At 44.4% G+C, this 27,270-nt stretch overlaps 1 long non-coding RNA gene across 5 annotated transcripts in view; it reads left to right on the forward strand.

The window, feature by feature from the left end:
* LOC114483996 (uncharacterized) overlaps positions 1 to 27,270 on the forward strand; it is a 67,316-nt gene that overhangs the window by 32,352 nt on the left and 7,694 nt on the right. For 2 of the 5 annotated variants that reach the window (XR_003676413.2, XR_003676415.2), the window contains exon 3: positions 2,546 to 2,597. This is a non-coding gene — a long non-coding RNA (uncharacterized lncRNA). Of the gene's footprint in view, positions 1 to 2,545; positions 2,786 to 22,006; positions 22,143 to 27,270 lie in introns of those variants that run through there. The other 3 variants (XR_003676411.2, XR_003676412.2, XR_003676414.2) reach the window with 2 other exon arrangements.

The raw sequence follows: 27,270 nt of genomic DNA on the forward strand, positions 1-27,270 counted from the left end.
CGAACCCGGTTCCCCTGCATCGGCAGGCGGACGCGCAACCACTGCGCCACCAGGGAAGCCCCGGTACATGACTCTTTTTGAATTATGGTTTTCTCAGGGTATAAGCACAGCAGAGAGGAGTATTTTAAATGGATAAGGAATTGAAGTTTAAAATCTGGCTTAGAGAAAAGCTTACTTGGAAGTAGGTCGAGAAAGAATGGCTTCTGGATGGAAAAAAGCACAAAAGGTAGGGGTTAATCAAGACCTTACATCCTCCCCCCATTAAAATCCTCAAGACTTAAGGAATGAGAGCAAGGAGTAGACTATTCCATTAACCAGTCAGGAACTTCACCTGACCTCCACGTTGGGTTGTATTTGAATCCATAATCCCAATTCAACTATAAGAGGATGGTATTTACCTTTGTTCCTCTGGAACAAATCCATTCAGTTTTGGCCTCCATTCAGGTCTTATCACCTGATGCTATCTTATTCGCATTTTATGATACCTAAAATATTTTTATGACAATCAAGTATGACGTTTTATAGAGATTCTGGGACTAGAAATGGGCCCAGATGATGCTTCCTCTGTACAGGGGTTGCTCATATTTCCTGTCAGACTTAATTATGCCTTCACATGGTTCCCCATCACATTTGAATGCAGCTGTATCACTGCACAATTACACTTACAGTTTGTTGTTTGAAATGTGTTGTGGACTGAACTGTGTCCCCCTAAAACTCATTGAAGCCCTAACCCTTAATAACTCAGAATGACTGTATTTGAGGATAGGGCCTTTAAAGAGATGATTAAGTTAAAATGAGGCCCTGATGGTTGGGTTCTAATCCAATCTGACTGGAGTCCTTATAAGGAGAAGAGATTTGGGCACACAAACAGACACGAGGCATGTACATGCACAGAGGAATGACCAGGTGAGGAAATAGCAAGGAGATGGCCATCTGTAAGGCAAGGAGAGAGCCCTCAGAAGAAACCAAAGTTGCTGACACTTTATCTTGAACTCTCTAGCCTTCAGAATTGTGATAAAATAAGTTGTTGTTCTTTAAGTCTCCTAGCCTGTGGTATTTTGTTATGGCGGTCCTAGCAAACTGAAAATCTTTCTCCCTCACTAGAGTCTGAACCAGTGGCTCAGTAGTCATTCAGCTACAGGGCTCCTGACACATGGTAGACACGTGGAAAATGTTTGTTTGATAAGTGGATGGACAGGTTGTCCAGAGAGGGCCCTTAGAGCAGCATCTGGTTCAATCCAGCTCTATTTCCCAGACTCGTGCCCTTTCTGTCACACAGATGGAGGGTGTTGCATTATTTCCCTACATGCTGGTTTCCAAATATTGTCATGTGCTGTTTTGAGTGGTGTTAATTTCAACAAGCATGGCCCCTGCTGTCTAAACTTTTCTAATATTTTACTCTTGCCTGACCTCTACTTCTGGTTCCAGAGAAAAGCCACAGAATATTGGAGCCAGAAGGTATCTTGGAGATGAGGTATCTTGGAACGCCTTCACTGATGAGTTTTTCTTCTTCATTTTTAAAAAAATTGATCTTTATTGGAGTATAATTGCTTCACAGTACTGTGTTAGTTTCTGTTGTGCAACAAAATGAATCAGCCATATGCATACATATATCCCCACGTCCCCTCCCTCTTGAGCCTCCCTCCCACTCTCCCTATCTCACCCCTCTAGGTTGTCGCAAATCACTGAGCTGATCTCCCTGTGCTCCCACCAGCAATTTTACATGCGGTAGTGTGTATATGTCGATGCTACTCTCACTTCACCCCAGCTTCCCCCTCCCCACCCCATGTCCTAAGTCCGTTCTCTATGTCTACCTCTTTATTCCTGCCCTGCCACTAGGTTCATGAGTACCATTTTTTTTGCAGATTCCATATATATTCATTTTTAATGGGACATAACTATATTAGAGAAAATTTGTGAAGTCCAAAATAAACTTTACTCTTACCAAATGTTGGAATTTTAGTGTGAATACGATTTTTTAAATACAGTGATAACCACAGTATGTGAACGAATTTCTTTCTGTTCACTTTATAAGCTTATTCCTGTGTTGTCTTACAACATTTATAACAGACACTTTGAATGACTACATAACACTACCAAGTATACATACTTCAGATTACTTTTTTAAAAAAAAATTTTATTTATTTGTTTGGCCGCGCCAGGTTTTAGTTGCGGCACATGGGATCTTCCTTGTGGTGTGCGAGCTCTTAGTTGCAACATGCAAGATCTAGTTCCCTGACCAGGGATCAAACCCAGGCCCCCTGCATTGGGAGCTTAGAGTCTTAACTGCTGGACCACCAGGGAAGTCCCCAGATTACTTAATTGTTCTCTCATTGTTGAATATTTAGATTGTTTTGTTTTTGGATATTGATAAATTTCTTTGTAACTGTTTTCTAAATGTTGAATTTCTGTCTCGGGGAAGACTTCCCAAGGGGAATTACTGGGTCAAAAGTTAAGAACAGTTTTATGTTTCTTGATATCTTTATCAAGTTGCTTTTAAAAGAGTTGTACTAATTAACTAAATCACTGTCCCTTTTATTTTCAGGTGAGGAAACTGAGACCCAGAGAGAGCAAATGAAATGCCCAAGTTCACAAAGGTAATGGTGACTCATATGGACCTAAAATCCAGGTCCAAGACTCCTACTCTGCTGTTCTTTCTGCAGCCCTACATGACCTAATGTCATGGTGTAACTGAAAACGAAGCCGTTACTATAGTATTATGTCCCTCAAACGTCAGGCATTTTTGGACCACCTTAATGATTTTTGCTATAGCTTATACACCTCTACTATTATTTATTTCATACTTTTTTCTTTAAATAAATTTAATTTACATAACATCTTCATTCTATGCAATATTTTTTGTGAGATTATCCGTTTGATATATGCTTAGATTTTCTTCTAACATGCATTAAAATAAGCATGTAACTATTAAAGTAAAAACTAATCTATGTTCTACGTAAAATCAGTTTTGGAATATATTGATACATCATAAGCATGGACTTTATATCCAGGCAGACCTGGGGTCAACTGCTTCCTCTGTCAGTTAACTCTGTAGTCTGGGAGAAGTCACTTAGCTTCTATGATCTTTGGTTCTCTGGTTTGTAAAGAGTGGATATTAGTATCCACCTTGCAGTGTTGTTAGGAATAAAGGAGCTACTGGGGGCCTGGTGCCCAAGTAGGTGTTCAGTACATGATGGTTATTATTGTGGTTATTATTGCAGACTTCTAGTTCTTTCCCAGTTCTATGCTGGAATGTTTGTCTTATTGCTTTGTGCTGATTTGCATGTGTAAAGAAGTAACTTCCACTTGTTAGTTGTTGCAGCAGATCTATCATTTTTTTGACTTTCCAGTTCTACTACATATTAGCTTTGTGACTTTGGACAAGTTGCTTAACTTTTCTGTGCCTCATTTACCTAATTTATAAAATGGGGCTAAAAAAAGTACATTGGTGTGTGTATGCATACATCTGTCCACCAGAGGGCCTAGATGCAATAGCCCTTGTAGCAATGGGCAATACCTTGTGCCCAAGGTTTATGTATATCATTCTCCCCTGAAAGGAGCCGTGGCTCTGAGGAGAAATGGCTGACTCCAAGGACAGGGAAGGAAAGTAGAAGATGAGCCTGGAACATCTAGTGGTGTCAGAAAGTCAGAAACTGCTAAAAAAAAACCCCAATATGTCAAAATGATGCAGAAGCCAACTTGAAGAAGTTCTTAGTGGCCGGTTTTGGGACAATATGAACGACATTATAAATAAGGATAGTAATGGATTATAATCCACAAATATCTCTGAGAATTTACTTATATAAATAAATAATTGAATACCTGAATAAATGAGAGAGAAGGAAGAGCTCTTTCTTTTTTTTTTCCCGCTTGGCTGCACCACACAGCTTGAGGGATCCTATTTCCCCAACCAGGGATTGAACCCTCGCCCTTGGCAGTGAAAGCACGGAGTTCTAACCACTGGACCACCAGGGAATTCCCCGGAAGAGCTCTTTCTTATAGTTGAATGCTAATTAATACATTTAGAAGGAATGTTGGAAATAGAAAATCACCATTTGGCTAAGACTATAGTAATACCTGTTGTAGGCGAGAATCATCAGTGGATTTTAAAAATTAATGGGCAAAAGTATGACGAGAAGAAACAGGCTATTTGCATAGTTTCGAAGTATCTCTCCACAAGGTACTTATTAACTACAGTGAGAATATAGTACCTTTATGAACACCGCCTTAACTAGTGTTCAAACTTAACATCACCCATAAATGAGTATTGTTACCATGGGCCTCTGATGTGCTGAGAAGGCAAACGTCACTTCTGTGGCGTTCTTGCCAAAAATGCATAATCTGAATTTAGTCATGAGGAAACATCAGATAAGCCCAAGTTGAGGGATATTCTATAAAATAACTGACAGTACTCTTCAAAAGTGTCAAGATCATGAAAGACAAGGAAGGCTGACAAAGTACCCTAGATTGGAGGAGACCAGGAGAGATGATATATTTCTTCAGTGTAGGATCCTGGATTGGATTCTGGATCAGAAAAAGAATACTAGTGGGATGAATTGGGAGATTGGGATTGACATATATACACTAATATGTGTAAAATAGATAACTAATAACCTGCTGTATAAAAAAATTAAATTAAATTAAATTAAAAAAAATACTAATGGGATGATTAGCAAAATCTAAAAATTTATACATTAGTTAATAGTACTGTATCATTGCTAATTTTCTGGTTTTGATAATCATATTATGGTTATGTATGATGTTATTTGAAAAAAACTGCATGAAGGATATATTGGAACTCTGATTATTTTTACCATATTTTTGAAGTCTGAAGAATGAAAAATTAAAAAAAAAGAATTAGGGACTTCCCTGGTGGCACAGTGGTTAAGAATCCACCTGCCAATGCAGGGGACATGGGTTCAATCCCTGGTCCTGGAAGATCCCACATGCCGCAGAGCAACTAAGCCCGTGCGCCACAACTACTGAGCCTGAGCTCTAGAGCCTGTGAGCCACAACTACGGAGCCTGTGTGCCACAACTACTGAAGCCCACGCGCCCTAGAGCCCGTGATCCGCAACAAGAGAAGCCACCACAATGAGAAGACTGTGCACTGCAACGAAGAGTAGCCTCCACTCTCCACAACTAGAGAAAGCCCGTGCACAGCAAGAAAGACCCAACACAGCCAAAAGTAAATAAATAAATTTATTTTAAAAAATCGTATCAAAAACAAACAAACAAAACAAAAACCCTAGGGATAAACTTAACCAAGGAGGTGACGTGAAAGATCTACATGCTGAAAACTATAAAACATTGATAAAGGACATTGAAGACGATTCAAAGAAACGGAAAAATATCCCATGCTCTTCGATTGGAAGAACTAATATTGTTAAAATGGCCATACTACCCAAAGAAATCTATAGATTTAATGTGATCCCTATCAAAATACCCGTGACATTTTTCACAGAACTAGAACAAATAATCCTAAAATTTAAATGGAACCACAGAAGACCCTGAATTGCCAAAGCTGTCCTGAGGAAGAAGAACAAAGCTGGAGGCATAACCCTCCCAGACTTCAGACAATACTACAAAGCTACGATAATTAAAACAGTGTGGTATTGGCACAGAAACAGACACATAGATCAATGGAACAGAATAGAGAGCCCAGAAATAAACCCACACACTTACGGTCAATTAATCTACAACAAAGGAAGCAAGAGTATACAATTGAGAACAGACAGTCTCTTCAACAAGTGGTGTTGGGAAGACTGGACAGTTACATGTAAATCAGTGAAATTAGACCACTCTCTCACACCATATACAAAAATAAACTCAAAGTGGTTTAAAGACCTAATATAAGACATGATGCCATAGAACTCCTAGAAGAGAACACAGGCAAAACATTCTCTTATATAAATTGTAGCAATATTTTCTTAGATCAGTCTCCTAAGGCAAAAGAAATAAAAGCAAAAATAAACAAATGGGACCTAATCAAACTTAAAAGTTTTTGCAGAGCAAAGGAAACCATAAACAAACAAAAAGGCAATCTGTGGAATGGGAGAAAATATTTGCAAACAATGCGACTGCCGAGGGGTTAATATCCAAAATATACAAACAGCTCATACAACTCAGTATCCAAAAAACAAACATTCCAATCCAGAAATGAGCAGAAGACCTAAATAGACATTGCTCCAAAGAAGACATACAGATGGCCAGCAGGGACATGGAAACATGCACAACATCGCTAATTATTAGAGAAATGCAAACCAAAACGACAATGAGGTATCACCTCACACCAGTTAGACTGGCCACCATCAAAAAGTCTACAAGTAATAGATGCTGGAGAGGGTGTGGAGAAAAGGGAACCCTCCTACACTGTTGGTTGGAATGTAAATTGGTGCAGCCACTATGAAAACAGTATGGAGGTTCCTTAAAAAACTAAAAATAGAGTGACCACATGATCCAGCAATCCCACTCCTGGGCATATACGTGGAAAAGATGAAAACTCTAATGAAAAATTATATGCACCCTAATGTTCATAGCATCATTATTTACAATAGCCAAGACATGGAAGCAACCCAAGTGCCCATCAAAAGACAATTGGCTTAAGAAGATGTGAAATATATAGATACAGATATATACAACCACAATGAATATTACTCGGCCATAAAAAGAATGAACTACTACCATTTGCAGCAGCAACATGGTTGGATCTAGAGAATATCATACTATGTGAAATAAGTCAGAAAAAGAAAAATATTATATGATATCGTTTATATGTGGGAACTAAAAAATAATACAAATGAATAGATATACAAAATCGAAACAGACTCACAAACATAGAAAACTTATGGTTACCAAAGGGGAAGGGTGGGGAAAAGATATATTAGAAGTATGGGATTAACAGATCCACACTGCTATGTACAAAACAGATAAGCAACAGGATTTACTGGGAACTATATTCAATAACTTGTAATAACCTATGGTGAAAAATAACCTGAAAAAAAAACCAAAACTGAATCACTTTGCTATACACCTGAAACTAACACAATATTGTAAATCAATGATACTTCAATTTGAAAAAAAAAAAAAAAAAAGAATTGAGCCCGGCTACCACCGATCCCCTCTGCTTTGCAATTGTGCCACCTGGAAGCTCAGTGAGCTTTCCCCAACTCATTGCCTTTTTGCCTTAGTAGCTACTTTACTCACCTGACTGACTGAACCCTTACTAAGTTCACATTATCAATCGTTGACTCGTTACAACAGTTGTACATGCTAAGCGGTATTTTATTCACTTTAAGATGATAAACGTGAAGCTGAAGAATGTTAAGCATCTTGTCCAGGGTTGCAAAGTAAGCGACGGAGCCAGGATTTGGATCGCTTGAATTCAAGTCTGAGTCTAAATGTCCTGGTGAGTCTAAACGTGTCGCCATGTTTGAGAATTATTGGTAGAGAGCACTGGCTCCACTGGGCAGTGGTTCCCCCTCCAGGGGACATTTGGCAATGTCTGGAGATATTTTTGGCTGTATTAACTGGGCGGGGGAGGGTGGTAGGGGAGAGGCTGCTCTTGGCTTCTAGCAGGTGGAGGCCACCTGGATGTTGTTAAACAGGTTACAAAGCACAGATGTTGTTAAACATGTTACAAAGCTCCCCCTCCTTGCAACAAGGAATTATCCAGCCCTAATGTCAGTGGGCCTGCTATGAAACGCGGGTGTCAAGTCTCCTAAGGGCAACATTTTGAGCTCAGAAACCTGAGGATTTATTCTTTCACTTTGCAAATATTTACTAAGCACCGTGCGGGGTAGTGCGAGGGCTGTGGAAACAATATACCGGATTGCGCCAGAGGGGAGGTTACAGTGTAGAAGGGCAGGGGTGGAGGTGGGAGAGGCACACCAACACCTCAGCTTAAGGCAGAACATGAAAAGGGCAGAGAGTCGAGTTAGGGTTCAGCTTGTTCACAGGCGGGAGGGCTCACATGTGGTCCTGGGACGAATCAAGGGAGGCTGTGGGAGGAGGGGGCTTGGGGTGGGTTTTGTGAGCGAAGCTGAGCTGGTGGGAAAGCGCGGGAGCAGCGCGGGAGCAGCCCGAGGTCTAGTTGAGTGGAGCACGGAGCACTTAGTGCGAGGAGGGGTGGACTGGAAAGGCAGCTGTGGCTGGAGCTTGGAATCCAGGCTGAGGACTCTAGCCTTGGAGTCTGTCCTAGTGGTGGAGAAGCCTTCCCTTCCAGATGGCGGTCTAGGCCCCAGGCCTGGGGGGCCCAGCAGCTTCCAGAGAGCTCTCTCTATAAGGGAGGGAACGTTGGAAATTGGGGTGGAGTAGGGAGAACTCCTGATTTTAGGACAGAGTTGATGCTCAGTATATAACAAAGCCATTTCACCTCAAAGTAGCCCTTGGGGAGACGTTCCCCTCGAGCGCAGACATAGCTCGGGAGGAGGTCTCTTCTGCGCAGCTGTTCTGCTAAGGGCTAGGCCACTTCAGCTGTAGTGAAAAGTGGAGCCGATTCGGAACCCCTAACCCAGGGTCTGCTTCCCAAAGGTGAGCTGTTCAAACAGGGCTTGGTGTGGCTACAGTTTCAAACATGGGTACTACCTGGTGGTGTGATTTTTCTAGTTTATCACCATACCGTGAAATAGCATTAAAAATTGTTGGGGCACGTCCGGTGCACTGTAAAGAATACAGTCGAGGATGACTTATTGTCTGTGGTTGTACCGTTGCCTTCAACACCCTCCCACCACTGCCTCCAAGCCTGGCCCTGGCGACATTCATTACTCTCTAGAACAGGGACTGGGGGGCAGGTGAGGCAGCAAATCTTGTTGGGCCATTATTTTTTTCTCCCCTGCCAGCTACAGTTGCAGACACTTCCATACACACGGGCTTCTTTAACTTTCACAACACTCTTTGGATTTATGTACAGTTCTTTCCTTTTTGTAAGTGAAGAAACGGGCACTGAGGCAGGCTAACTTGCCCCTAATCCCTGTAACTTAAAGGGGCTACATTTTACTGCATGTGTGGTCATGTTCTTTTCTGTTTTGCCATGTTTCTCCCCCCTCTTTTTTTTTTTTTGCTTTTGCGGTACGCGGGCCTCTCACTGTCGTGGCGTCTCCCATTGCGGAGCACAGAGAAAAAAAAACTTTTTTTTACCTGGATTTGAGCTGCTGTGGACCGTGGACACCAGCATTAGCGGCAGCAACAGAAGGAGGGAAGAGATTAGAACTTTCATGTCAACTGTTGGTGCTGCTGTGCGTTGCCTGAAGAGTGTGTGGAAGGTTCCCAGTGAGAGGGTCCCGAGTTCTTGGAGTGGCTCAGGCCGTGCGTGGTACGTGGCTTGGGGGTCTGCGCTTTACTCCCAGGCCAGTGTTCCCATTAGAGGGCGAGAACGGCCAAGTGACGCTGGTCTCATTAGGTAACTGGACCATGTGATTTATGGGAATCTGGAAGGTAAAACTGGCCAAAGAGAAGGAGTGAAGCATATTCTTAGGAACATGAGAGGGTGACTGTTAACTCTGGCAGCAGTTATCAGCCCCTCCCCTCCTCCCTCCCGCCTCCCTACCCCCCAGTGTGCTATGATTTCTTCCCCAAGTCTTTTTCCGTGTTTGAATTTCCTTATACATGTGAGTGACACTTTCTAGCTGAGTATCTGGCAGGAAAGAGAGTGCTAAGGGCTGGCAAAGAGAGAATCGTGCGGCGTGTTTCCCCCTCTGTCCTCCCCACTCCCGTCCTAGGATCAGCAATAGCAGTGTGGTTGTTTGGGAAGTTGCCGTGTCCCCGCTGTTTACAAGTTCCTCCAAATCTGTGGCCACATAAGGAGGGAAGCAGAGAGGATCAAGGAGGAGAGGCTCTTCTCTCTTGCCCCGAACCCTGGCCTGGAGCAGTGGGTCAAAGCAGGCCTCCTTGTTGTTGGTCAGGCAGGTGGCTGTGGCCTCGTGGCTCCCGCCTAAAGGAGAGGGAACTGGGTTGTTGGAAGACCCTCAAGGCTTCATGTCCAAGAGGGTTTGAGAAACAGGAGCCACAGCGGGGAAGGTGTTTGCCCAGGCTGCTGGGGCTCTTGTTTCAGACCTTGTCTGGAAACAGCCCAAAGCGAAAGGAGGTGATACTACTTGGAGCAAACATCGAGGGTACACAACGTCAGCACTTACTGAGTGTGACTAATTCCAGAGGCTTCAGGAAATGGGTTCAAAGATGGGGGGAGGCTGGACTTAAGTGCTGGGTGATATCTATGGGGCTGAGGGGAAGGTTAACAAGGAAGTTCTCCCTGAACAGGAGCCACAGCGGGGAAGGTGTTTGCCCAGGCTGCTGGGGCTCTTGTTTCAGACCTTGTCTGGAAACAGCCCAGAGTGAAAGAGGGAGGTGATACTGAGGCTGGGACCTGGGACCCTTTGCTGCAGTGCTACAATGTTTGCACCTGGACACACCTCTCCTGGAGCAACAAAATACAAAGAAACTGTATGGGACTAAAAATAACTGCATGCACTGGCAGTTGGGGCAAATTCTTGACAAAAGATAGAGACCAAAAAACCCAACTGCCACTTTTGAAGAGCCCAGAGCAAAAGCAGGGTACTGTGAATGCCCCCTGCACACAGTACCACCTAAGGAACGGGGAAACCGCCTAAGCTACCCCTGCAGCCCGACCCCTGGACACACCCCTACCCTCACCCCACATAAGGAACAAGCTCACCCCCACTCAGGGAACAAATGAGCAAGGGAACCTGTTGTTTGTTCTCACTCCCCTCTGCTGCAGCAGGGGCCCCAATAACGCCTTGCCTGAATTTCTTGTCTGGCCTCTGATCAATTTCCATTGATTAAGGAGGCCAAGATCCCTGGTGGGTAACGACATTACTTGGAGCAAACATCAAGGGTACAGAACATCAGCACTTACTAAACCTTACTAGTGCACGACTTGATGGGAAAGTAAAGCACCCCCTCAGGCTCCATGTGTGTGAAAAGAAATTTTTTTCTTTTCTGGTAATGGACTGCACTTTCACATGCTTTCTAACATAGCAGGCCTAGTTAAAGGGTTACAAAAATATCATTCAATTCAACAAACATTTACAGAGTACCCACAAAGTGCCAGGCCCTACATAAGTTCAGGAACGTAAAAATGAACAATTAACAGCCCCTGCCTCAAAAATCCCCACTCTATTAGCTGCATGCTCCTGCTCGGCCCTGCCCTCCTCTCTGCTGTCCACCAACACAGATTCTACCCCAGCCTCCAGACCCAGCCCAAGTTCCACCGAACCCAGAGTCTGTTGAGCTACTCAGAGTCCATGGTGAACTGCTGCCACTTCTGAAACTTGGTAGCACTATATCTCTAGGTTTTATGAAGTGTGTGTCATCTCCCTGGCTAAACTTGAGCTTCCTGAGGACAGAGACCATTGTTAGAATTTTCCAGGGAGGAGCCACATCAGTGGTTTACATCAGACCAAGCTCAGACTGAGCCTCCAACTCGAGGACAATCGCCACTGCCTAGCACAGTGCCTGCCGCCTTCAGACGCTTTATAAAGTTTGTAGTAGCAAAGTCTGCAATCAACTCTCCAACATGTCCATAGGCAGAAATAATCTGAAACTGAGAGGGTAAGAATGAGCAAACAAAATCCACACCTGGCCTCTTCCCTCCTCTTGGCTGGAACAAAAGTCATACCACCTTTACTCACTCCTGCCTGGAGGAGCCAGGGAGGACTCCCTGTTAACCTTCCCCTCAGCCCCATAAATATCACCCAGCTCTTACACCCAGCCTCCCGCCGTCTTTGAGCCCGTTTCCTGAAGCCTCTGGAATGAGTCATGTTTAATAAGTGCTGATGTTTGGGGCAAGAAGAGCCAACCCGCCCAGTTCCTTAACTGGTGAGACAGGTAAGATGAAGTGCATGTACAGATTTTGGCCACAGGGTGGCAGCATTACCTAAGTGCAGGTATTTCCCAAAACTACCCAGACGTGGGCAAATCGGAGATGAAGTTAGGATCAGGAAAAGGGCACAAGGGAAGTGACTAGGTAAACTTTTTTTTTTTCTGCGAAATGAGAGAGTTGAGGTGAGTCTCAAACCATTGCATTTTAGAACTGGAAGACACTTTAGAGAGGTGTCTCAAACTTTAATGTGCTTATAGACAGATCACCAGAGAATCTTGTTCAAATACAGATTTGATTCTTCTGGTGGAGCCTGAGATTCTGCATTTCTAATAAGCTTTCGGACGATGCCGTTGCTGCCGGTTATTGGACCACACTCTGAATAGCAAAGCCTTAGAGGTCATGTAGGTTAATTCTCCTTTCCCCCAATTTGTGGATGAAGAGAGGCTGAAGTCCAGAGAGAGAAGGTGCCTTGCCTGACGTAGCCATGACTTCAGCACTTGGCTTTCTACATCTCAACCCAAGTTTCTCACTCTTAGTCCACTTCCTTCTCCACTATATCGTGTGGCCCCCTTTCCTGTTGTGGTGGCAACTCTGTAGCTTGGGAACCAGAACTCTCACTTTTACCACCATTTGGTTTAATCTTTGCTCGAGGCATCACTTTGGTTACTCCCTTATTCAAAACCTTCAGTGGCTCTTCTTTTACCACAAAATAAAGTTCAAATGTCTCAGTCTCATTTTCATGGCTGTACAACATGTGGTCCCACTCTTGCAAGCTTACTTAAATCCATTGTTCCTTAACCCTGTGTTTCCTCTGTAGCTTTCCCTGTTCCTTCCTGTTCCCTAAACGTACTGTGTTCAGTCCTCTCTCAGTGGTAGTGGTACTGGCATGGGCTTGGAGTTAGATATACCTACTTTCTAATTCCAGATCCATCGATGACCTTGGCAAGTTACTTCACCTTTCTGAGGACCAGCCTCCTCCTCTGAAATAACCCCATACAGTGGCTAAGTGGAGTAAATAAAATAACATATGCAAACCTACTCTCATTTCTGAAATCCTTTTCAAAACTTGCATCTACGGTGGTGCCTGACACTTGGTTCTCTGTGTGTCTGTTTCCCTGAGACTTAACCAGTCAAATGATCTAACCTGAATCCTGCCTCTTTTGTGAAACCTTCCCCAGCCATTCCTCACCTAGTTGAGCCCACGGCTTCTTTAAGTTATTTCATCTGTCTATTAGCATTTTATTATTTGCCAGCCCTTTCAGTGAGACCCCATAGCGAGGCTTCAGGGATAACTGGCTGTGTAAGAATTGAGGGATAATGAATGAACTCTTGTTTTAGTATTCGCTGAGTTTTAGGGTACTCCCTGCCTTTCCTTTTGTCACCTATTGCCTAGCAGCAGCTCCTCCTGTGCTAGCAGCACCAGGTCCTGGTAGTCTGTGAATTCTTTAGGGCTAGCTCTTGTCAGGCTCCTTCCAGCCTCTGCATTTTGGGTAAGTTGGTGTTTCCCTTTGTATGTTATTGAATGGCCCCTCCAAGGAAGGGGTTGATGAAATCTCTTTCTGGAAACCCCCAGAAAATAACAATAAGGAAGTAGAGCACAGTATCATTGCTTCAACATCCTGGTGACAGGAGATGTGTACACTTTCCTATTTCATGAAATTTTTAACGAAGTCCTTACTCTCTTATTTCAGAAGAGATTAAGGACAAAAGACCAGGTGGGGAGGGCAAGGTCGTTTAAGGGAGGTCACGTACCTCTGACCTAGATTCTGTGAATTATTCATTCAACTGGACCCGAAAGTGTTCATCTTTGCATGTGTGGTCATATATTTATATCACGTAATCCATAATTCCCTCCCTCAGTGGCGCTTAGGAGCTCACATCAGGCTCATGACAGTAAAATTATATGGTGTGTGCTTTCACTGCAGCAAAGGTTTCTCTGAGGTCTGGAGAGAAAATAGACCAGGAGGGCTGGACACTTTACCTAAGCATCCTGCCGTCTCTTTTATGGGACAGCAGTCTACTCACCTATCACTTTCTCAATCAGGCGATTTTTGGCCTTTACTTACCCCTACCATGGGTTCATGCCAAAGTCCAGTTATGATTATCTGTGCCTGGAGCCAGCTGTTGTTTTAAAAAGAGAGGCCCAAGGAATGGCTTCCTTGCTGATTTCCAGAATTCTAATCTTCTTGTCTCAGCTGGTGGTTTCCAACCCTGGATGCTAATTAGAATCACCCGCAGGACACCTAAACCTAGCAACACCTGTGCCTTATCCTCAGAGAGGCTTTTTTGATTGGTCTGTAGTGTGGCCCAGGCACTGGTGCTTTTAAAAAGCTTCCAAGCAAAATAGTAGTCATTTCAGAGTGGAGGGAGCAGGAAGGGAAGGGTATTATAGGAAGAAGGAAAAGAATTTGAATAAATGCAGACATGGGAATGTAAAATGTGGGTTCAGATCTTACTGCATAGACCAAGGGAGCAGACAGGGTCATGCTTTGGGGATTTTTGAATGGCAGCTTAAAAATTTGAACTTTGTCTTAACAGATGATAGGAGTCACTAGAAAGTTTTGAGCCACATTAGCCAAGTGTTCAAAGGTAACATCACCAGTAATGAGATAATATCATGGGCCTGATATGATGGGCTGAGACAGCATAGCACTGCTTCTGTGGTATTCTTGCCAAAATTGCATAACCTAAGTCTAATCATGGAGAAATATTAGATGATCTCAAACTGAGGGTCATTCTACAAAATAACTGGCTCATACTCTTAAAAATATGAAAGTCAGGAAAGTATAAGGAATTCTGAGGAACTGGCCCAGATTAAAGGGGATTTAGGAGACAAAATAACTAAATACGATATGGTATCCTAGATTGGATCCTAGTTCAGAGAAAGGGCCATTAGTGGGAAAGATGATGAAATTTGAATAAAATCTGTAGATTTGTTGATTATATCAATAATAATTTATTGTTTTTGATAATCTCTGTGGTTTTACCTACAGCACTAATATTTGGGGAAGTTGAGTGAAGGGTATATGGGAACTCGGACTATTTTTGAAACATTTTTGAATGTCTAAAATTATGTTAAAATGAAACGTTAAGAAAAGAAAAGCAGAATAAGAAGCTTCCAGGTAATTACTGAGTTTCCAGAGTTGAGAACCACTTTCCTGAGTCATCTTGCCCAATACTGTCAGAGTAATCTTGCTGAAAATGCTTTTTGTCATGTTTATGACTTTCTCAAAACTTTCTAGTGACTCCTATCATCTGTTAAGACAAAGTTCAAATTTTTAAGCTGCCATTCAAAAATCCCCAAAGCATGACCCTGTCTGCTCCCTTGGTCTATGTAGTAAGATCTGAACCCACATTTTACATTCCCATGTCTGCATTTATTCAAATTCTTTTCCTTCTTCCTATAATACCCTTCTCTTCCTGCTCAGCCTCCTGAATTAGTTTTCATCCTAAGGCCTATTTCAGATCCTGTCCCTTCACTGAAGTCTTTTATGAGTATTTCTGTTAGAAGCAGTCATCTTTCCTCTCCTTGAATTCTGGTAGGTAGGATGGTGTGGAGTGAAAACATGAGCTTTAGATTCAGAAATATGTGAGTCTGAATCCTGGTTCCACTTCTACCAGTTCTTGGATAAGGGACAAGTTAACTGATCTTCTTGGAGTTTTGGTTTCTCATTGCCAAATGTGGATAATACTAGTACCTACCTTAAAGGGTCATTGTGATCCTTAGATGAGGTATAAACATAAAGGTCCCAGCACACAAGAGGCGCCTTCCTCGTCTTGTTCGTAGCTCAGTTGTCCTCACAGAGGAGGTGTGTGGTGTACGGCTCATGTCAAAATTTCCTCCAGAGCCTGTAAAAGATATTTGTGTCTGGTCAGCACTGAGATGACAGACGCACTTGAACTGAATTGAGTGCGTAAGTCTTCAAGCAATTCAACTGAGATTTTTTTTCCCCTGGAAGCCAACTCAGAAATAAGTGACCTAAGGATAGAGGAATGTGACCCAATGGGGTGGGGGCAGGTAGAGAATGGGTTAGAAACATTGGGAGAAAGCTCTGATGCCTCCCACACCCACCTTTGCTCTCAGCAGGACAGCACTGAGGAAGGAGACTCCTTAGTAAGACTCCCTGAACCATGAGTCCTGCACAGCAACCCTTCACTAATCCATTCCTTGCCCAGGTGATGGGTACACAGGTGTCAGGTTCCCTGTGAGTTGAATACTTTCACCTTTTCTGCTCCCTCTACCCCCACAGCTCAGTGTTGGGTGCTGTGGTTTGGCCCCAGGTCCCAGGCCCCTACTGCGGATCTAAGAAGTCAGGGCCAGGAGATGGGGCTGAGGAGGGAGTCAGAGGCCAGCGGGCACTGAAAAGAGGCAGGTGGGGCTGCCATTGGTATAAACATAAAGGTCCCAGCACACAAGAGGCGCCTTCCTCGTCTTGTTCGTAGCTCAGTTGTCCTCACAGAGGAGGTGTGTGGTGAAAGGCTCATGTCAAAATTTCCTCCAGAGCCTGTAAAAGATATCTGTGTCTGGTCAGCACTGAGATGACAGACACATTTGAACTGAATTGAGTGCGTGAGTCTTCAAGCAATTCAACTGAGATTTTTTTTCCCCTGGAAGCCAACTCAGAAATAAGTGACCTAAGGATAGAGGAATGTGACCCAATGGGGTGGGGGCAGGTAGAGAATGGGTTGGAAACATTGGGAGAAAGCTCTGATGCCTCCCACACCCACCTTTGCTCTCAGCAGGACAGCACTGAGGAAGGAGACTCCTTAGTAAGACTCCCTGAACCATGAGTCCTGCACAGCAACCCTTCACTAATCCATTCCTTGCCCAGGTGATGGGTACACAGGTGTCAGGTCCCCTGTGAGTTGAATACTTTCACCTTTTCTGCTCCCTCTACCCCCACAGCTCAGTGTTGGGTGCTGTGGTTTGGCCCCAGGTCCCAGGCCCCTACTGCGGATCTAAGAAGTCAGGGCCAGGAGATGGGGCTGAGGAGGGAGTCAGAGGCCAGCGGGCACTGAAAAGAGGCAGGTGGGGCTGCCATTGTTCAAAGGCCACAAACTGGGTGTGTTTTATGACTGTTTCTGCATTTGGAGTCTCCTCTCCTTTGTGATCATTCCAGGGACTCTCCGTCCTCTTTTTCCTTCTCATTACACATTGTTTTCTTAGTGCACCCCTTATATGGCCAGAGAATGGCTGCGCAAATGTTGCAGGAAGGGGGACCCCTTCCACGGCCTGAGAGCGGGCTCTTGTCTAACACTCAGAAATGAATTGTCTGAGGAGACACACGTGCTGATAAAGCAAGAGACTTTACTGGGAAGGGGCACCTGGGCGGAGAGCGGCAGGGTAAGGGAACCCAGGAGAACTGCTCTGCCACGTGTGGGATCCTCCCAGACCAGGGCTCGAACCCGTGCCCCCTGCATTGGCAGGCAGATTCTCAACCACTGCGCCACCAGGGAAGCCCTCACCTACTCTTTTACTGGCATTTCCTAATGCAGTAAGAGTTATCCTTGTGTTACAGGTGAGGAAGAAGAGGCTAAGGGAGGTGAGGTGACTGGTCCAGGGTCATCCAGCCAGTTAATGACAGAGCTAGTGTGTTTCACCTTGAAGCTTGTGCTCCTGCCTCTGCATCAGAAGGAAAGTTATGTCTTTCATCAGCGTCTTATAGTTTTTGGAGTACAGGTCCTTTGTCTCTTTAGGTATGTTTATTCCTAGGTATTTTATTCTTTCTGATGCAATGGTAAATCGGATTGTTTCTTGAATTTTTTTCTGATCTTTCATTGTTAGTGTATAGAGATGCAACAGATTTCTGTGTACTAATTTTGTAAACTGCAACTTTACCAAATTCAGTGATGAGCTCTAGTAGTTTTCTGGTAGCATTTTTAGGATTTTCTGTGTATAGTATCATGTCATCTGCAAACAGTGACAGTTTAACTTCTTCTTTTCCAATTTGGATTCCTTTTATTTCTTTTTTTTCTCTGATTACCATGGCTAGGACTTCCAAAACTAAGTGGAATAAAAGTGGCGAGAGTGGGCATCCTTGTCTTGTTCCTGATCTTAGAGGAAATGTTTTTAGCTTTTCACCATTGAGTATGATGTTAGCTGTAGGTTTGTCGTATGTGGCCTTTATAATGTTGAGGTATGTTCCCTCTATGCCCACTTTCTGGAGAGTTTTTATCATAAATGGGTGTTGAATTTTGTCAAAAGCTTTTTCTGCATCTATTGAGATGACCATATGGTTTTTATTCTTCAATTTATTTCTGCAATTTTTTGGAACAGTTTCAGAAGGATAGGTGTTAGATCGTCTCTAAATGTTTGATAGAATTTACCTGTGAAGCCATCTGGTCCTGGACTTTTGTTTGTTGGGAGTTTTTTAATCACAGTTTCAATTTCAGTACTTGCTATTGGTCTGTTTGTATTTTCTATTTCTTCCTGGTTCAGTCTTGGGAGATTGTACCTTTCTAAGAATTTGTCCATTTTATCCAGATTGTCCATTTTATTGGCATACAGTTGCTTGTAGTAGTCTCTTATGATCCTTTGCATTTCTGTGGTGTCAGTTGTAACTTCTCCTTTTTCAAATTGAAGATGGTACAAACAGATGGAAACATATACCATGTTCTTGGATTGGAAGAATCAATATGGTCAAAATGACTATACTACCCAAGGCAATCTACAGATTCAATGCAACCCGTATCAAATTACCAATGGCATTTTTCACAAAACTAGAACAAAAAGTCTTAAAATTTGTATGGAGACACAAAAGACCCTGAATAGCCAAAGCAATCTTAAGGAAGAAAAATGGAGCTGGAGGAATCAGGTTCCCTGACTTCAGACTATACTACAAACCTATAGTCATCAAAACAGTATGGTACTGGGACTTCCCTGGCGGTCCAGTGGTTAGGACTTCACCTTCCAGTGCAGGGGGTGCGGGTTCAATCCCTGGTCCGGGAACTAGGATCTCACCTGACCTTGTGGCCAAAAAACCGAGGCATAGAACAGAAGCAATATTGTAGCAAATTCAATAAAAGACTTTAAAAATGGTCCACATAAAAAAAAAAATCTTAAAAAATAAAAACAGTATGGTACTGCACAAAAATAGAAATATAAATCAATGGAACAGGATAGAAAGCCCAGAAATAAACCACAGACCTATGGTGAATTAATTTGTGACAAAGAAGGCAACATTATATAATGGAGGAAAGACAGTCTCTTCAATAAATGGTGCTGGGAAAACTGGACAGCTACAGTTAAAAATATGAAATTAGGACATTCTTTAACACCATACACAAAAATAAACTCAAAATGAATTAACAACCTAAATGTGAGACTGGTCACTATAAAACTCCTAGAGGAAAACATAGGCAGAACACTCTCTGACATAAATTGCAGCAATATCTTTTTTGATCTGTCTCCCAGAATAATGGAAATAAAAACAAAAATAAGCAAATGGGACCTAGTTAAACTCAAAAGCTTTTTGCACAGCAAAGGAAACCATAAACAAAATGAAAAGACAACCCACAGAATGGGAGAAAATATTTGCAAATGATGTGACTGACAAGGGATTAATCTCCAAAATTTACAAACAGCTCATGCAACTTAATATCATCAAAACAAACAGCCCAATCAAAAAAATGAGCAGAAGACCTAAACAGACATTTCTCCAAAGAAGATATACAGATGGCCAAGAGGCACATGAAAAGATGTTCAACATCGCTAATTATTAGAGAAATGCAAATCAAAACGACAATGAGATATCACCTTGCACCAGTCAGAATGGCTATCATCAAAAAATCCACAAACAATGCTGGAGAGGGTGTGGAGAGAAGGGAACCCTCCTATACTGTTGGTGGGAATGTAAATTGGTGCAGCCACTGTGGAGAACAGTATGGAGGTTCCTTGAGAAACTCAAAGTAGAGCTACCATATGATCCTGCAATCCCACTCCTGGGCATATACCTGGAGAAAAACATGGTCCAAAAGGATAGGTGCACCCCAATGTTCATTTCAGCGCTGTTTACAATAGCCAAGACATGGAAGCAACCTAAATGTCCATTGACAGAAGAAGGGATAAAGAAGATGTGGTACGTTTATACAGTGGAATATTACTCAGCCATTAAAGAGAATGAAATAATGCCATTTGCAGCAACATGGATGGACCTAGAGATTGTCATATTGAGTGAAGTAAGTCAGACAGAGAAAGAAATATCATATGATATCACTTATATGAGAAATCTAAAAAAAATGATATAAATGAACTTATTTACAAAACAGACACAGACTCACGGGCTTAGAGAATGATCTTATGGTTATCGGGGGGAAGGGTGGGGGGGCATAGTTAGGGAGTTTGGATTGTCATATATACACTGCTATATTTAAAATGGATAACCAGGGATTTCCCTGGTGGTGCAGTGATTAAGACTCCGAGCTCCCAATGCAGGGGGACCGGGTTTGATCCCCAGTCAGGGAACTAGATCTCGTGTGCCGCAACTAAGAGTTTGCATGCTACAACTAAGGAGCCTGCGAGCCGCAACTAAGGAGCCTGGCTGCCACAACTAAGGAACCCACGTGCCGCAACTAAGGAGCCAGCAAGCTGCAACTAAGGAGCACATGTGCCACAAGTAAGGAGCCAGAGAGCCACAACTAAGGAGCCTGTGAGCCACAACTAAGGAGCCTGCCTGCAGCAGCTAAGACACAGTGCAACCAAATAAATAAATTAAAAGAAGAAAAAATAATAAAATGGATAACCAACAAGTACCAACTGTATAGCACAGGGAACTCTGCTCAGTATTATGTAACAACCTAATTGAGAAAAGAATTTGAAAAAGAATAGGTACGTGTATATGTATAACTGAAAAAAAATTTTTTTTAATTAAATTTAAAAAAAAGGAGAAAGTGAAAGAGGAGGAAGGCAAAGCAAGTTTTGGGTGTGGGTAAAGTTTAAGCAGATAATGGTCCTCCCCAAATGTCCGCATCCTAATCCCTGGAACCTGTGAATGTTACTTTATTTGGGAGAAGGGACTTTGCAGATGTGATGAAGTTCAGGGTCTTGAGACGGGGAGAGTATCCTGGATTATCCAGGTGGACCCGATGTCATCACAGGAATCCTCATAAGTGACAGAGGGAGGCAGGAGAGTCAGGGTCAGAATGATGCAGCATGAGAAAGACTCCACCAGCCATCACTGGCTTTGCAGATGAAGGGGGCTGAGCACGAAGGAATGTGGGTGGCTTCTAGAAACTGAATCAGGTAAGGGAGTGGATTCACTCCTTGGCTCTCCAGAAGGAATGCCATCCTGCCAACACCTTGATTTTAGTCCAGTGACACCCATTTTGGACTTCTAACCTCCAGAACTGTAGGAACAGGGGAAAGAGTTTATTGTCATTGCATTCCAGGAGGTTACAGTTTGCCACCCAGAAAAGGCGACAGGAAGAAATATGCCAGATTGTTAAACAATGATTAAGTCTAGATTATGGGTAGAAAATGGAATATGGGTGATGCTTTATCTTTTCATACTGTATCTTAATTGTCAAAAATAAAAAATTAAATATCATTACTTTATGATGTTATAAATAGGGGTACGTTCAATGAACTGTGGGAGCATGGAGAGGGAACCACTACTCATCTGCCTGTGGAGCCCCCTCCCGCTCTCTGAGAGAGCATGCCATTTGAGTTTGCTGAGGCCAAAGGCAGGAGAAGGAAGGAGGTTACACGTAGAGGAACAGCTTGTGCCAGGGCAGGAAGGGAGGAATGATAGACTTTGTCTGGGGCTGAGCACGAGACTTTGTTCTTCATTCTAAATGTTCAATCACTTCAAAGGATCAGACCCAAAGGAATGAATCTCTAGGCGTCAAGGAATATGGTCAGAGATGGCTTAGGGCGCGAAACAAGACATTCTGGCAATTTGAAATCATATCAAGTAGCTTCAGACTTGGTGGCTGCGGAGGATGTGCTCGTGAAATAGTTGTTGTTTAAGGCTCAGGCTTTTCTGCGTTTCCCTCCTGCTGTTTCTTGCACTACTGAGGTGGGCAGGTGGGCAGTTTCCAAATGAGTCCCCTGTATTTTGCAGGAGGGTACGTTTCCTTTGTTGAGGGATAGAGTTGGTTTTTTGTTTTTTGTTTTTTGTTTTTCTTGTAATTAGGGAGATGATGGAGTAGCTTTCTTCTCTGTTAACAGTGTCATAATGGAGCCATCAGATCTCATCCCGAGCCCTCTGCCTTCCAGGGAACCACTCCTTTTCCTGGCCCTCCTAGACCCTAGGAGACTCAGAGGCCTATGTGAGAAAAGAAAAACAAAACAGTAAAGAACAAAAACCAGGGGTAAGAACTGTTGTAATGCCCTTATTTTCTTAAAGTATGTGTTTCTTTCTCGTTTCCCGCTTCTCCACTCCGACATTTTCGGGCCAAGTGCTGATCTCTGGGCATAGAACTGGTTTCCTTGATCTGCTGTGGTTTGGTTCTGCCCATCAAAACAATAGGCCTATTTTTTCCCTATAGTCAAAGGCCCTTGTGTGTGTCCCCAGGAGTTCCACCCTGAACTGGTGTCACAGTTTGAGCTTTCCTGTTCTGTTTCTTCCAGGTCATCTTAGAATCTGCAGGCTTGTGTGGTGTGGTAGGGGGTCCTGATTTGCATCCAGGGAATGGGGAGGGTTGTGGGGATCCCAGACAGTTGTGCTTGGGAAAGATTTCTAGGCCTGTTGGCAGAAGAAGCAGAATTGTGGGCCAGGGAACCTGCGTCCTGGGGCTGGTGACTAAGCTCTGACCTTGAATTCGTAGATTTACTCTTCTAGACCTTTCCTTTGCCTGCTGCAAAATGAGGAGATTTGACTAGATGAACTCAAGCCCTACAGCTTGAACGCCCTCCCATGCATTTTCTTTCCTCTTCCTCATTGAAATCTGTATCATCCCTTCGGGGCCCAAGGATCTACCATCAGATAAAATAAATTTGACTAATGCCTGTATGAGAGGGGACCCACTCCCAGGTATCATGTAACCGGTTGCTGGGTTTTTTGGATAGAGTGAACGGGGTGGGTGTTTTTGGCCTGGTCTTATTTGGGGCCCTTTTTGATGGCAGGAGGGGTAGGGTTGTATGAAACAGTGAAAGTCTTGATGAGGAACAGCCAAGGAGTTTGGAGTCTCATGAGTAAGGAGCTACCAGAGGTTTTTTTGTTGTTGTTTTTTAAAAATTTTAATTAATTTATTTTTGGCTGCATTGGGTCTTCGTTGCTGCGCGTGGTCTCTCTCCAGTTGCGGTGAGCAGGGACTACTCTCTGCTGTGGTGCGCTGGCCTCTCATTGCGGTGGCCTCTCCTGTTGTGGAGCACGGGCTCTAGGCGCGAGGGCTTCAGTAGTTGTGGCACGCGGGCTCAGTAGTTGTGGCTCGCGGGCTCCAGAGCTCAGGCTCAGTAGTTGTGGCGCACGGGCTTAGTAGCTCTGTGGCATGTGGGATCTTCCCGGACCAGGGATCGAACCCGTGTCCCCTGCATTGGCAGGTGGATTCTTAACCACTGCGCCACCAGGGAAGCCAACTACCAGCGTTTTTAAGTGGAAGTGACCTGGTCAGATCTGCGTTTCAGGGCCTGCTCTCTGGCAGCTGTTATGTTGGGAGAACTGTGGCTGTGGAGAAGTCCCCGTGAGAGTCTGAGATCTGTAGTGGGAGAGCAGGGGACAGGAGAGCTTTGTGAAGAATTGGCAGGCCTTGGTGAGTGACCAGAGAGGAGAGGGTGGTGAGGAGGAGGCCTGAAGACGAGTGGCAGCTGCGTCCAGTTTGGGCTCTTGGGTGATCAGATGTCATGAGCCCTGAGAGAAGGATGAGGGGTGGTTGCCTAGGGACTGAGATGCTAACTCAGATTTGGATATGTTTAGATAAGATGCCTGTGGACTGTACGGGTGGAAATACTGTATGGGCAGTGGGGAGAGGTCTACAGGGAAGCTGGGGCTGCAGTGAGTGAGTGGTAGAGGCCAAGGTGGAGAAGAGGGAGCAAGCCCAGAGTCTATGCCTGTGCCGTACTGCTCGGCCTGGTCTCCTCGTCCAGGGCCCAGGGCTGAGTTCTACTCTTCATCAACCTTTTCTCTGTGATAGGGGTGACTTTTCAGGGTTTTGGTCAGATAAGATATTCTTAACCTGGGGTCACATCCTAACCGCCTGTAAGTCTTGTGGAAAATGGGAGCTGTTAGTCGACGAGGGGGGAGGTGGAGAGGGGAGGAGGAAAGGAAGGACTTGTGGAGAAGATGGGAGAGAAGGGCAGGCACTCAAAACACACTATAAAGCACCGTAACATTCATTATGAAGCACAGAGCACAATGTGAATGTAAGGTTTTGTTGAGAGCACCATGTCCACGGGCAGAAGAGGGAGGGGTGAGACTGGGAGGGCAGAGGGGAAGAAGTATCTTAGAAGGATGAAGCTAGTATCTAGGCTACTAGGTCTAGAAACCTCCTTGGAAGGCTACTTTTTGCTGAAAAATTACTTGACCTGTCAATTTCTTGGGAGTAATGAGTTTTATATGTACATATTGCAATATGAACTCCTAACAGCCAACAAATTCAGCCTGCTTGCTAATAATTACAGTACAATTGACAACTAGTACCACTAGTCATGTACTAACAGAACAACTAATAGTCAGCAAACATCGTGTGCTTACTGCAGGCCAGGCAGTGTGCTATAAACACTTTAACCGCAGTTGCACTGTGGTTCCTCTCAGGGCCGGCCACCCTCGATGTGGAGGTGGAGCTTTCCATGAGGTTCAGCTGCTTCACCCCATGAGGAGCGGGGACATGCTGAGAGCAGCGGGGTGGGTTGGCGGGGTGGAGTTGAAGCCTGGCATGTGAAGTGGAGATCCTGTCACCCACACAGAGGTCTGCGTGCTCCCCATCTTTTCTGAAATGGAGGGTTAGTCTCCCTCAGGGCCCTGAGCCAGGCAGTGCAGATAAACAGGAGGAAGTATGAACCAGCCACTGCACGCTTGGAGGGCTGATCCAGTTACACTCCCTACCCTGAGTGAGGACGACTGAGAGTTTATAGAGTTCCGTTTGGGGGATGTTCACACACTGGGTCCTTGGGGACATCCAGAGGTGGGGCGGGGCCCTGGGCTGGGAGTGAGGAGAGCTGGTTCTGAGTCAGAGTCAACTAAGCGACCAGTTTCCTTTATTACCATGAGCAAGTCACTTGCTCACTCTGGACTTGAGTTGCTTATCTGGAAATTGTTGGATTTGGGTGAGATCATCTTTGCTCTTAAGTTCTGTTTCTGTGATTAGTAGCAGGGAGGCCAGGGAAAGTGTGGCAGAGCCCTGAATGCTTCTTTTCTTTTGGTCTCACGCGCCTGCGTCCCACCAAACGAGCAGGTTGTGAGTTCTGTTTGTGCCTCTTCTTGCACAGCCCTGTGTCTCGGTGGCCTGAAGATGTCCACTGTGGGTGTGGGGAGGAGAGTCTGTGGAGCCAGGAGCCCCCCTGGCCCTGGGGAAGCAGGGCCTAGTCGATAGGTTTCCTGCCATTTCTGAGAGTTCTCCTGTTTTGGGGTGATATGACTTCCCTTCCTGTTCTCCCATTGCCTCCTCAACCTACCCCTGAGCGTGACATTCAGTTTCTGGAGGGGCTGTGACTGCTAACTTTCCTGGCTGTTTCTTTCCTGCCTGTGGTTCCCTGAAGCATATAGCAGAAAATTCATTTCACAGCCACCAGCTCCTCTACTTCATGTTTTTCTCCTTCCCCACAGAACCTGACAAAACACATTCGGCTCAGGGGGACACACGTGCATGCTCCAGCCCCCAGCATTCATGTATGGTGAATCAATATTCTTAATGTTGTCTGGGGGTCTGCATATCACATATGTGAACCCGTGTGGAGTCCTAATGTCTTCTGTGTTGCTGCCACTTAAGAGCTGAGGGCGGGTGCTGTGAATGAGCAGGAGAGGAGAGGATTACATGTACCTGGGTGTGTGCATGTGGGGCAGAGTGTGGGGTCAACGGCAGTGGCGGAGAGAAGACGTGATTCAGGAGCTGGGCTTGCTCTTTACGTTTCTGCTTTTTACTCAACATACCGGTCGCTTGTGTTGTCAGAGGACTGATTAAAAAGGTGTCAGAAAGTTCCTTAAAGTGGTCTGAAATTCACTTTGTTTTTTTCTTGCTTGTGTAATGTGTGGGGGTGTGGGGAGTGGAGGATGAAACACCAGGCCTTCTTGAACAGTCTGAGGTCGGCTCTCCGAAATTAGATGTTGAATATTTAGCCATTACCACCCATGGATTTGTGAGTAGGACCCAGAGGATTTGAGAGCTTCTGTGACAGAGGAGTCATCCTGTTCTGGGAAGGTTAGAGGCACACTGACAAACAGGAAACAGGCCACATTTGTGGCGTGTTTCTAACCTATATTTAGGCATTCCGACCTTTAAAACAACTTAATTTCACTGATACTGTCACCTACCTACCAACTGCCAGGTGCTGAATATTCAAAGCTAAATGTAATTCAGTCCCTGTCCTCAGGAGCTAGTAGTTGGTCTTTTCTTGAACAAGGCTTTCTGGGCCTAATTGCCACGGTTCCCAAATGTGTCTCACTAGGAAGCCTTTGGGGACTCTCAGAACCAGACTGATGAGGTCAAATGCTGGAGCGGCTGATGGAGAAGACCATTCTCCTGGAGCAGGAGCCCAGCTCCTTGTCCTTTCTAACTCCCCTTTTCAGCAGCACAGTGACCTCAGGAAGTAGGAAACTGGACTCCTTACGAGATGCTGTGGTAGGTAATGTGGTGGGGATGGCACTTCAATTGTCCCTCAGCTTGTCTCTCGGCTCCTCGAGCCACGAGAGCCTGCCACAAGCATTGCCAGAGATGGAGAATGAGTGTTCGTTCCTTGGGGACCTGGAAACAGGATTTGTTAGCCCCTGTTAAGAACAATAGCAGTGGGACTTCCCCGGTGGCACAGTGGTTAAGACTCCGCACTCCCATTGCAGGGGTCTGGGTTCAATCCCTGGTCAGGGAACTGATCCCACATGCATGCCACAACTAAGAGTTTGCATGCCGCAACTGAGTTCGCATGCCACAACTAAGGAGCCTGCCTGCCGCAACTAAGACCCAGCGAAACCAGATAAATAAATAAATAAAATGTAAACAAATAAATCAATAAATAAAATAAATGTTAAAAAAATAAAAAAGAGCAATAGCAGTGAGAAGTCAGGGCAGTTTGAGGCCTTGTGGAATTGTCTCTAGGGAACTGCACTTTCTTTACCTGTTCAGAACAGGAGGATGGGCTGTATGTAGCTAAGGGTGGGGTAGAGAGAAAGATGCACAAAATGCTCAGAGGAACTGGTGCCAATTTTTTTTCCTGAGGCTCCCATACCAAGCTCATATACCCTTGACCATACCGAGGCACCGAGTCAACTTGGGTAGGACTTCCCCTCTCCACTGAAAATCCACTCTGCTAAGGCTTCACGGTGCCCTCATGTGACTTCTTTT

This window comes from Physeter macrocephalus, chromosome 17 (genome assembly GCF_002837175.3).
Source record: "Physeter macrocephalus isolate SW-GA chromosome 17, ASM283717v5, whole genome shotgun sequence".
Classification (NCBI taxonomy): Eukaryota; Metazoa; Chordata; class Mammalia; order Artiodactyla; family Physeteridae; genus Physeter; species Physeter macrocephalus.